Genomic DNA, 12292 nt, shown 5'->3' on the forward strand with positions numbered 1-12292 from the left:
GTCAAGCATGGTGATACTAGTCTGTAATCCAGTCCTCAGGGGATAGAGGCAGGAGGATCAGGAATTCAAGATCAGCCTTGGCAACATAGAAATTTTGAGGGTTGGATGGAGTATATGAGATCCTCTCTCTCCCACCATGAAATGTTTTACATAGAAGTGCTTTGTCTGATTCCCACTCCAAACCTGTCCATTCAGTTCTCTCCTAGCCTTACCTGCCTTAGCTATTTCTCAGAGTTTCTTACCTAGCCCCCCCCACCCCCAGTGCATTTCTATGCCAATACAAGACAAGAAAATGCAAATTTGCCTGGATATTTCGTTCCTTAATCCATGAGAGCTATGCTGTTTGAAACATTATCCTGTACTTTGCTTTCTTCATTTAACATATCATGGAACTTTCCAATCTAGATGCTTGAAACATGTTTATTCCAATGCAAGGAACAATAATCTCAGCATACCTACTCTGCTGGGATCAGGAAGTGCAAGGAAAAAAAAAACCCCAGAGGCTAGCTTTGACTTTCCAAAGTAAGGTTGCATAGAACTGAAATGCAAATAGATGTCATCTGGTTTTAATCATATTTCAAGGACAAATATTTGCAAAAGGACAACACTCATTTTCCCTGATGGAGAAACAAATAATCCTTTATTAGTCATTCTCCCGGTATTTACTTGGGTATGCATTGTTCTGGGCTTGGCTGGATGCTATGGGGAGGATCAGCAAAGCAGATGGGTCATTTGCTCTGCTCTCTGTACCAACAGCACCTTCAGGGTAACCCTTTGGCACCTTGATACTCACTGCCAAGTAGGCAATTGTCTTTACATGATGACCTACCCTTTCCCTTGCTTAAATTCCTGTGTCCCACTGTGTTCAAGGTCAAATCTAACTTTGTCTTGGCTCCTCCAGTCCTTGGAGTGTATCAAGCTCTTGTCTCCCCTTCCCTGGCTCCCTCTGCTCTAGCCATACTGGGTGTTCCCTGTGGAAAAAAGGGCAAAACAAAATCAAACAGTCCTGTCTATCTAGTTTGGGGAGGGGTTGCCTGCCCTTTCATTCTGGAATATTCTTCCCCATTCATTACCATCACTTCTGGGTATACTTGCACCTTCTTGCAAGTGTCTTTCCTTCACATCCCCCTTATAAATCAATCGGACATTCTATCCCACCCATGGGAACTGCTGCAGCTTAGCCTTACAGACAGAACACTCAGCTTCCAAATCCTAGCACTGGTTCCACTTTTAAGGCTGTTCTGTCACCTGTAACAAGTAGGACACAAGAACTTCTTGACACAGTCATGGTGAGATGATACATTCCCAAGCACACTGCCCGCCGAAGAATGGCCAGTAGATTTGAGTTGGCTTACGTTTTTCCATTGTTCTTATTTTCTCCATGGACCAAATTGGCACACTTCTGAACCCTCAGTGTTTAGCATGAAGAACATCTGCAAATGATGAATGAGTTGCTGCCTAATGACCATTGCATATTTAGTAGTGGTGGTATGGGTCACTTCCCGCTTTCAGACTATTTATTTACTTACTTACTTACTTACTTACTTACTTAGGTATGTACTTGTTGCATCCCCTACTTCTCCCAAGTTTATTACCTCTCTTCCCTGGGGTCTGAAAGAAACCTTTCCTTGTAACTGCATCGCTCTCTTGGCTCTGGAGGACAATCCGCGCGTGGAGACTGAGCATGCTCCTGGCCAGCTTAGGCTGGTTGAGGACAGACTTCTTTGGCCCAGCATCTTGCGCCCTCCACAGGCCGGGCGGGCTGGCAGGAGAGCCTGCGAGCGGGCGGGGTTTGGCCGCAGGGCAGCCTAGTGCGCCTGGGCTCTTCTGGCGGACAGAGGTGGGGGACGCGAGCGGCGCCTCCCAGCTAGTCGAGCAGCCTACCGCGGTGCGCAGAGGCTGCAGGAGCAGAGCTGAGCGGCAGGGAGGGCTCTCTAGGCCTTGAGCGTGCTCTGTGTGTTGCTGGAGTCTGGCCTTAGGTTCTGGCGTGGGAAAGAGAGCAAGGGCGCTGGAGGTGAGACCCAGCCACAGCTCAAGTACAGGCTCCCAGTCTTCTCCTAGGCGGGGGAAGAATTCCCTTAACCACATTCACAACCTTGCCTCGGGCACGTTAGCTCCGGCTGCCAGGAGGCCGCGGTGGCCGGGCAGCTGTTGCACCAAGAGGGGGCAGCTGCGGAGTTCCATAACCATAGCAACCGCATCAGCACCACGGCGGCAGTGGCAGTGGCGGTGGCGGTGAGGGCAGCATCCGCTTGCTCCTCCTCCAGGCAATCTCTCAGTAGAGACCTGAGACAGAGCTTGCAGGTGCCGCTGACTCCTTGGTCCGCCCACAGTCGCTGCCCGTGTTGGCTGCTGGAAAAGGAGACCAGAAGAGAGCGGGACCAGAGCTGGAACAGGGCCCTAGGACGTGTGAGAGAGAGCCCTGCAGTGGGAGACAGGTAGGTGAGAATGCTGTGGGGGTCACCAGCTGTAAAACTCTTTCTGTGACAGTGACGTTTCTGGAAGTGTGGTTGCTAGTTGGATGGCTTTCTATTACTGAGTAGGGGTTCTTCTGCGATTTTTTTTTAATCTTTATTTTTTTTCCCCAGATACCCCTGTCCTCTGATTTTGTCCCACATGAGGGCAAGTCCTGAGAGACAAGAAGGACAATTAAATGTGACTGTGTGAATGTGGTGGTCCTAAGGGGCTTATTCGGACCTATTCAGGTCCTCTGAGCCACTGAACCCAGGCAGGCTCAAAAGAAGACCTTGTAGAGGTGGAGGGGCTATGGTCTCTGTTCTATGTGGGGCAAGCTGACTCAGAGACCATCTCTTTTCTGGGTGGAGAGCACTGTAGTTCAGCTGTTTGCCGGAAAGGGACTAAAACACACAGTAGCTCTTTATATGTACAGCAAGATTTAAACACAACCAATGCAGGGAATGTTTAGACAAGGTAGTAGTAACTCTTAAGGTTTGGGGTATGCCTGAAGTTTACTGTTCTACAGATAAGATGTTTTGGTCATTGGGGGACTGGATGTTAACAGAAATAAAATTTTAACCAGAATGGAGAAGAGAATACCCCCCTCCATTCTCTTCACCTACTTTTTTCTCCCTCCCTGATGCCAGCAAAACAAACACTGCATGGGGTTAGAGATACCCTCTGTCTGGCCCTTGGCTACTGATGAAGTATCCTACTTTCAGACAGCTGGAGAAGAGAACTCCACTTCAATTCCCTCATAAAATCCAGGAGGGCAATGTTTTCCACTGGGCTCCAATGCTCCCAATGTTAAGTTTGTTTTAAAGCCTGGATGCACCTGATGTTTGATGGACTTTTATCTGCATTCTTTGGATTATAGTGAGGGCTGGAGTTTGACACATGATTTAACCCAGTTCTTCTGGGAGAAGAACACCAGAAGACCCGAGGGGAGGGAGTTGTGTTAGCTGAGTAATTTTATTCAAAAGCTCCTCATAGAGTTTAGCAGATTTCTGAAGAATTTCCAAGATGGATAGCCACTGACTGTGAAAGGGTTCTGCTTTTATATCTTAGCCTCAGGGGACTGTGGTAAGTCCCAGTTAAAAAGGTATGTTCTTTAATTGGGCTTTTAATTTATGATGTAGTTATGTTACCCAAGAGAATGTGATCTAGCCAGCATTTCATCTGGGGATTTATACGACAATGAGGACAATATATTATAGGGAGATGCTACATTGTAGTGTAGAGGAAAGAGGGCAAGATTCTTGAGTCAGAAACAAACAGGTCTGAACTCTGCTTTCATCATACCTGTTGTATGACCTTGAATTGCTCCTGTCTTGTTGGGATTTTTTTTCATCTACAGAATGTGATGCTAGCAACACTTAGAGTTTGCTAGGTTCTCATCATAATAAAATGTAATGGCAGAGGATACAAATGGGGCAAGATTTTAAAATCTTATGTATGACTAATGTGATTTTAAGAAAGTCATCATTTTCAAAAGAAAAAAAAACTCCTCAGATTAGCAAGGTATTACACAGGTATCACCTATGGAAAGAGTGGAACTTATCGAGTCGTGGCTGGGATATTGTCTTGTTCCAGAGATACCTGGGCAATATAAAGAGGGCTTTATTGGGGGAAATACTTTGTCTCCTCCTTGTTTATGACTGCTGAAGGTCACGAGCTAGCTTTGCCATGGAAGGCGGTGCTCCTCTCTCTCCAAACAGTGTTTGTTCTGTGTAACACAGAGTGGGACCAAATATCTGATAGTGTGAAGAGATATTTGCACAAAGTGAGGGCGCCTTTAAGTGTTGCATACACTGTGGAGTCTTTGCAAGCTGCAGTTGCCTCAATCCCACTCTGCTCCATAATGCCAGATTTATTAGATGAACCTGACCAAATATGTACAGCTTGATCTCACTGCTGAGGGAACTGCAATCTCTGAAATGAGCCAGGCCTGTGCTCTGCTCTTTTGTGCTTCTGATTTTGCCCATGCTGGTGTCTCTGCAGAGTAACCGTTTCTCACTTTCTTCTTTTTTGTGGCCCAGTTCAAAAGCTCCATCATATCTGGAGCCTTCTCTGATCCTCTCCTGTGCTTCCTTGACACTCTGTACCTGGTGTGACTGACAGACTGTGCTGTGTCATTGCTTGTTACACATATCTCTTCTCTCTAGACTCTATGCTCCATGAGGGCATGGTCTTCTCCTACGATGCCTCTCTTGTGATCCCACAAGCTATGGTGAATGATGCTGAGAGAATGGGCCATCAGTTTGGCCACCTGTCCTGAAAAAGGCATCACAAAGCCTGTACCTGGTGTTTTCCTGTCTCAGTGCAGCAAGCACAAACATAGTCTCAATATGTTCATTTCTTCACAAGGGACACTTTAGAATTGTTAGAATCTGAGCCTAAATGGCTTTCATATAATGGTTGCTAAATATTTCGGACTTCGGATATATTTCTCCTCCTTCCATTTCCCCCTTTTTACTCAGTTTTCATATAATAGGAAATCTGGCTTCAGGAAGCCTATAATTCAACCCATGTCCTATGAGGACTGGAAGCTAGAGTGGTAGACTCTCCTTTGCCTCAGTTTCCTCATTTGTAGCATACTGTTGTTGGAGTCAATCTCACAGTAGATACTGAACACTTGGAGTAAAGTAGTAGCTATGCAAAAGCAAAAAGAAAAAACTGGAATAAAAAACCCTTCCCATGGTCTATAAAGTACTCAGCAAAAGCACATGAACACACACTCTTCTGTCCCCTCCTCTGTTCCCCCACCCCCGCTCATTTCTCTTCTAGAAAATGAGCAACATGCCTGGCCTTAATTACACAATATCAAATGAGGTGCACTCCAAAACCCTGTTTCCTCTTCTTGTTAGCTTACTGTGACCTTCAGTAAATCATTGTATTCCCTTGGCCACTTGCCTTCTCTGTAAGGTATCATAATGATGGTTGCCTTCCTAGAAGGTAGCCTCAGAAGATGTAAAGTAGAAAAAAAAAGTAAAAAACAAAACAAACAATAAAACATGTGACTTCCCAATGAAAAGTATAGTTGCAAGTTCTAGAAGGTTTCAGAATTATTTTAAATGCCCTAAATCCATTTCTTTGCTGTATTTTACTTACAAAAGAGACATTATAATTTGGGAGGGAGGGAGGGGGGAAGGAAGGCAAGGGGAAAAAGGGAAAGAAAAGAGAGGGTGAGAAGGAGAGAGAGGGAGAGAGGAAGAGAGGAGGAGGGGAAAGTAGAGGGGAGGAGAGGGGAGGGGAGGGAGAGAGAATACCTTTGTTTAAATGTGAGAGTCTAAGGGGGATTTAGAATTGGCTGTGGTTCTGATTCAGAAATGGATTCTGCCTCTGACATCACTTTGCTTATAGGACTGTTGACTTGTCCCTCATTTCCAGACCTTGATTTCATAATCTGTAAACTACCTGGAGGATTTTGATATCCCTGCTTAACTCTCAATGCTCAAATATACTGACCTATGCTCTCAGCTGAGGTTATATCGCTGGTCTTCCATCTTTGGTCCTACATCTATCCTTTTCTTCAAACCTCACAACATGTTGAAACTACACACTTCAATGTCTGATGCTACCACTACCATGAGGAACCTTTTTCTTTCCTTGTGAAGCAAGGGTATTGAATATGATCTTTGGCATTTCAGACTAGTTGGATAACTTATCCACCTCCCGTCCAGGTAAAATGTTTGCTACACTGCCCAGACAACAAGAAGTCCTTTATTTAACTAACTGGCAGGTGTATATGTAAATTCAAATATTATTTGAGAGAATTAGTGGGAATCCATGGCATTGCTAATGTTTTTCAGTTTCCTGGAACATGCTGGGAGCTCAGCAATGTTGAATGCTTCTGCTTAAACATGAATCATTTTTAGGTGGCTGCAGAGACATCTCTGAAGTTGTCATAAAGGATGGCCCTCACATCACAAAGGAAACTGACAGTATGAACCAGTGCTCTGTAGCCCTCTACCTATGATATAGATGGAGTAGGATCTTGATCATTTGGTGTGAAGACATTATGGAAACTTCTCTGTTCTCTCTTCTTCCCCATGTCAGAGGCCGAGGTTCCACTATGAGCTGTGAAAGGACCTTTTAAATAAACTAAACATTTTAGGGGTATCAGACATAGAAACTAAGAAGAGTGCAACAAGTAATGCTCAAGGTTATATGAGTCCAGGGAAAGGTCTTCTAATCATTACCTGGGATAGGCTATCAAGGTTGGAATAGCAGAGGAGGTCTAACCTTGGGTAGGAAAGAATTTGAATATGGAGAATGGAAGGGAGGCAAATGAGTGGAGGGAGGGATACAGAAATGGAAGTGCTATGAAGGAAGTATAAGGCAGGGCTGAGCTACAAAGTCCTGCACAAATGTTGTCAACTGATATTGGTAAGACATGAAGAGGTGACATCACAGAGAATCCATGAGCCAGCCTCTAAAGTGCTCCCTTTCCTCTGGAGGTTGTGAGAAGCTATGGAAAGATCAGTAGTTGTGCAGAATACTCTCATCTCTTCCGCTGCAGAGTGGAGGGTAGATTAGAAAAGCTAGATCAGATGAAATATAGGATGGCCTGATAGGTAAGCTCGCAGGTGAGCGTGGCTCACTGTCAGGCAGTGGGGGCTGGGATGCTGAGAACAGGAGGTAGCTTGTAGTATGATAATGATGCAAGAGAAGTGAACATATGGCCTCATCTCTCAGATGAATGTCTGGATGGAGCACTGTAGGGTCTGGGGAGCACTGAGGGAAAAGGAGGGAAAGGGATAGTTGTCATTCTGGCTACTTTTTCAGACTCACTACAATCACTCTATGCCTGGTCCCTTCACTCTTAACCTGAACTAATCAATCGGACTCTAAGCTAACATGCTGACCTGCCTGGTGATCCTCTGGTTTGTAGCTGGCTAAATGGATAGAAAATTAAAACCAGATTTGATAAACCAAAGCTCTTCTGTGCTTTTATAACTTGGATTAAAGCCTGAAACCCGTTCTCTGAACCTTAGCCCTATCCCCACCTTGAGTCAGCCTCTCATCATATCCTCAATTACTGTCCTCACCTGTCACAATAGTCGCTTTTAACATTGGGCCTTTTTGCTCATATTCAGCAGTCCATGAAGCTGCATCTTCCTGGAATCCTCCTTTCTTCCATAAGCAAATGATTGCTCCAAACCTATTCTGTTTATAGCACCAGTGTCTCCTTAATGAGAAAATTAATCTGCCATTTGTCACCTACTTCTGAACCAGGTCTCTTCTTTGCTATGCCTTTCTGTACAGTACTTTAAAACATTCACTGTAGGACTTCCATTGGTGGAGCAAATTCTCTCAAGTGAGATGTGCTCAGTGTATGTATATTGAATAAATGGATTAATAAATGAATATAATGTTCCTTCTGGGGACTCCCAGAAGTATAACAGGTCCTCTTATCATGTGAGTTGAGTACATGGTTGTTGAGTGAATGAATGTATGTATGAATACAAGACTGCTGGACTCTAGGGAAGGGATGAGCCCAACATTTAGAATGATTCAGAAGACAAACAATGATATTCTCAATAATAAATACAGTTATTATTCATTACATGTTATATCCCTCTGATGTACTATGAATGTCCTGGCAGTTGGATCCTAAGACCACCCAGACTAAATGCTTCATAAGACTGAGACATAGAAGCCTAAACGAATACTGTTGGAAGAGTCCTGGCTTGGCATTCACTGGGAGGTCTGGCTGCTTGGTGTCAACTCTTGTTATATTTTAGACATTTTTTCCACTCCAGTCTTTGATGTTGTGCCTCATATTTTAATAAAATTTATAGTTTTCTTTGTTTGGCTTCATGATGCAGGGAGGTTGTTTCTTTTCCCCTGAGAGCTCTCTTTCTAATTTTTGTTTTACTAAGGCAGATGTTGAAGTCATATCACAGTCTCCAAGCTCACGGTCTGCAGCTATGGGGGATTGGTAAGGATACCAAAGAGAAGGGGTGTGTACCATCCTGAGGCAGGAGTGAACATTGAGCACATGACTGTTCCAGAGGCAGAGCCGTGTGTTTCTCTGTGAGGAAGCGTTTTTCTGGACCACAGCTGCCAGCAGGAAGTTTCTGTCTGAACATGAATACAGCTGAAATAGCAAAGATGGTTCTGACTCTGTCCTCCTCAGACTTTTCTACCTCTTACAATCAGGTGTGCTTCCTGGTAATGTCTCAAGGAAAGGCCTTCTTTGGCATGACAACTCCTCTCTTTCTCCCCAACAGTCAGTTAAATCCCCTTGGCTTCAGCTTTAACTTGAGTGTTTGAATACTTTTGTGTCTAGATATTTATTCTTCTTGGGCTAGAACATTTTAATGAGTTTAGAATATGGGGTCACCTTCTACCTAGTATGGAAAAATGGATAAGAGCATAAACATTACAGTTCAGTTATCACATGTTTGTCTCTCTTGCACAAAGCCCTGGTTTTGACTATCTGTAACACACACACACACACACACACACACACACACACAGTTACATACACATACAGAAAACACACAGACAGTACACATATAACTATCTAAACAGTCTAAAACAGATAATCTAGTGTTGACTCTGAAACAACTTAACTATGTCCCTCAACATGACTCATCTGGTCCACATCCATTTCCTGAGTACACTTTATGACCCGTATTCTAGTCTAGAAGCTTAGGGGACTGAATATAATCCTTCTCTCCTTAAGAAATGTACAGAATATGAAGAGAAACAGAGTGGAGAAATCACTGTGGTCAGTCATGGTTAAGTGTCTTGCCAGGATGCACTATGATAGGAGATTAGAAGGATATCCAGGTTCAACTTGACTTGATGGTGCAGGAGTCTTCTTGGAAGGAAAAGTATCTAAAAAGGGACAGGGATGGCAGGTAGATGCTAAATAGACAAACATGGAGTATGGAGGTGTGAGATGTTTCAAATAAAAGATAAAACCAATGTGGCAACCAGAAGTTGCATAGGGCAAGGCACACTGAGGAATGTAAGGAGTGTAAGGGTGTGAAGTACCTCTGGTAGGCTTGAGGTAAGGATTGAAAAATCAAAGGGTAGATGGTTAAGCACAGAGCCAAACAGGGTCATGAGAACCCTACAGAGGAATTTAGTTTTGTCTGGATGTGAATGTGAGTTGTGGGCAAATTTTACAGTGAGAAATACAGCTAACTACGTATTATTTGAAGCTTCCCATTCTGTCTGAAGTATATTGAGAACACTGAGAGGAGATAGGAGGTGTGGAGGCCAGAGACAGTGGCTGGACTGGGAACTGCAGGGTACATAGAAGCAAAGATGCACTGCCTCATGAAGGCAGTGGGAATGGAGGCCATAGAAGGAACTTGAGATGTGCTAAGTCACTGGACTCGGAGGACTTTGCTGGAAGACTCAATACACCAGGTAGGAGAGAAGACAAGGATGACTGTCTTGTCTTGGCACACGGGGCTTATCATTGACTTTGGTTGGAAGGCATAAGGCTGCAATGGAAGGTTTTAAGGGGGAAGTCATGACTTCTCTTTGAAAAAGTAATTTAAAGTCTCTGTTCGTGTGTATTTTAGGTAGTAGAGATATATTAGAAAACTCAGGAAAAAGTTCTTGGGTGAGTAGGTAGCATTAAGAAGCCATGGGCAGACATTAATTGAGAGAACGAGTATAGAAGTGATCACTCCAAGAAAGTCAATTAAGAGAAGTATGCAGAGTGAGAAAGGAGCTCCCAGTGACCCAATTCTGGCTGAGGAGTTAATGGCAGTTGACATGCCTTGAGGGTGGGACAGATATTTTTCTTTGGGAGAGGTGGTCATGGGTAAGTTGCCTATTTTCCACTGAATGATGCCCCCACACATATGTACTTATAAATATCAGTAATTGAACTTAATGAGTTATAAAAAAGAGACATGACAGGAGATGAAAAATATTTGAAGGAGGCTGGGAGGTGGAGGGATGTAGGGAGTGAAAGAGGGAGGTGACCAGTGCATTGTATGATGCAAAATATGAAATTTTAAAATGTTCTAACAGGTATTAAATAAATTTCCACTGATGAATTTCTAAGGTGCATGTAATTTCATAAGCTAAAGCATTGGCATTATTTGGGAAGAGATGAGAGAACCAAGAGTGGAGGTGGGGGACAAGAGAGAGTAATGTGGAGGTCAGCGTGATCAAAGTATATTACATACATTAATGAAAAGTCATAAACTCGTGAATTTCTAAAATTAGTATATGGTAATAAAGTTTGTAATTACTTTTAAGAACAACACTCTTCTATAGGTCTCTGTCTCTTCCCATACAGAATGAAAATCAAAAATAAATTTTCCTCCTATGTAAGTTTCCTTTTGTCTTAGGGACTTTACAAATAATGATTAAACCACTGGCAGAGTCACATTGTCTCTACGGTCCCTGTAGCTCATTTCTTTCCTCATCTAGGTCCTTTCTTCATAGAGCTCTCTCTGTAAGCTTCTCCACATTTCAAGACAAAGGAGTTACTTTATCTATAGTGTTCATGGTTGTATTCTCCTCTGAAATTGTATTACAGATGTATTAAATTATTTTCTTAATGACTCTCTCTTACAAGATGATAAGAATAAAGGTGCCTGGACTTTGCTGTATTTATAGCTTCATCAAACACTCAAAAACATGCAATAAATATAAAAATATAAGGAATTAATACCAGAAACCTCCAATAATGAAATGCCGCTTTTTACTTTCAATTTAAAAGTCGATAACTATAGCTCTACTGTAGTGCAGCTTAGCCCAGCCTGGTAAGAAGGTGGGTATTTGGTTGAAAGGCACACTGAAGTCTGGTCTAAGATATGGTGGCTTCTTTTTCTGAGGCAGCTATCCCTGCCTGTGTTTTCTGCCAACTTGGGCAAAAGTCTTTCAAGTTGCAATTTAATAGAGGAGATACTAATTCCCATGACTTAGAATAGGGTGGACTGAGCCATATAGTAGATGGCTGCCCAGGGACAGGTATTTTAGCATTTCTTGTGAGTTGTTTCCTATTGAGATCAGTAATTACAGAGCACCAGTTGAGCCACCCTGTACTGCTTAGTGCAAAGATAAGAGCCATTTGTCCTCCTGGATAGTGATTCTTAATCCTTATAATGTCAAGGATCCTTTGAACATGTAATAAAATATACAGTCACTTTTCTTGGAAAAATTAAATGAAAAATTCCTATTAAACCTTACCAGAGTCATCACAGAGTCCCCAATTCTCTTACAGTTAGTTTCCAGTGAAGGATATATTTTCAACCACAGGGATGAGGGCTTCATTGGAACTGTGAATATCCAGGCATGTGCATTCTTGGTGCCAACATAGCATGTCTTCTGAGTATACATCGCACCGAGTTATATTAACAACAACAACAACAACAACAACAAATCTTTAGAGGAAAGCATATTTTGGATTATATACCTGTTCCAACTAGAGTTACCAATTTACTCCATCTTTCCTAGGATTGTACGGTTTATAAATGGTAATGCTGGGAAGTTTACTCAGTCCTGGATAATATAGCTGGAGTGGTCACCTCAGTTCTGATACTTATTGGCTCAGGGACCCTAGGCAACTCCTTGGTTTTTGTAGAAGGATCTTGCTAATCTGTGTCTTTGGTCAGGTTCCTGAGACACATAGCCAGAAGTAGGATTCCTGAGAGTCAGTGACTGAAGTTTTCTGTTTGTTAAAAAGGTCAGGAAATTAGAGAAGTAGAGAAAGAAGGAAGAGAATTAGAGAGGAAAGAAAGGGGAGAGAGAGGAGAGAGAAAGGAAGAGAGAGAGAAAGGAAAGGAGAACAGAGGAGGGAAGAAGGGGAGGGGAGGGGAGGAAGAGGAGAGGGAAGGGGAGGGGAGGGGAGGGG

At 43.1% G+C, this 12292-nt stretch overlaps 1 protein-coding gene across 1 annotated transcript in view; it reads left to right on the plus strand.

The window, feature by feature from the left end:
- Window positions 1-2272: 2272 nt before the first annotated feature.
- Fam135b (family with sequence similarity 135 member B) overlaps window positions 2273-12292 on the plus strand; it is a 256188-nt gene continuing 246168 nt past the window's right edge. The window contains exon 1 of the mRNA XM_028773278.1: window positions 2273-2438. The gene's annotated coding sequence lies outside the window, so the exon portion shown is untranslated. The remainder of the gene's footprint in view (window positions 2439-12292) is intronic.

The sequence above is a fragment of the Grammomys surdaster genome, unplaced genomic scaffold, assembly GCF_004785775.1.
Source record: "Grammomys surdaster isolate TR1022 unplaced genomic scaffold, NIH_TR_1.0 224, whole genome shotgun sequence".
Lineage (NCBI taxonomy): Eukaryota > Metazoa > Chordata > Mammalia > Rodentia > Muridae > Grammomys > Grammomys surdaster.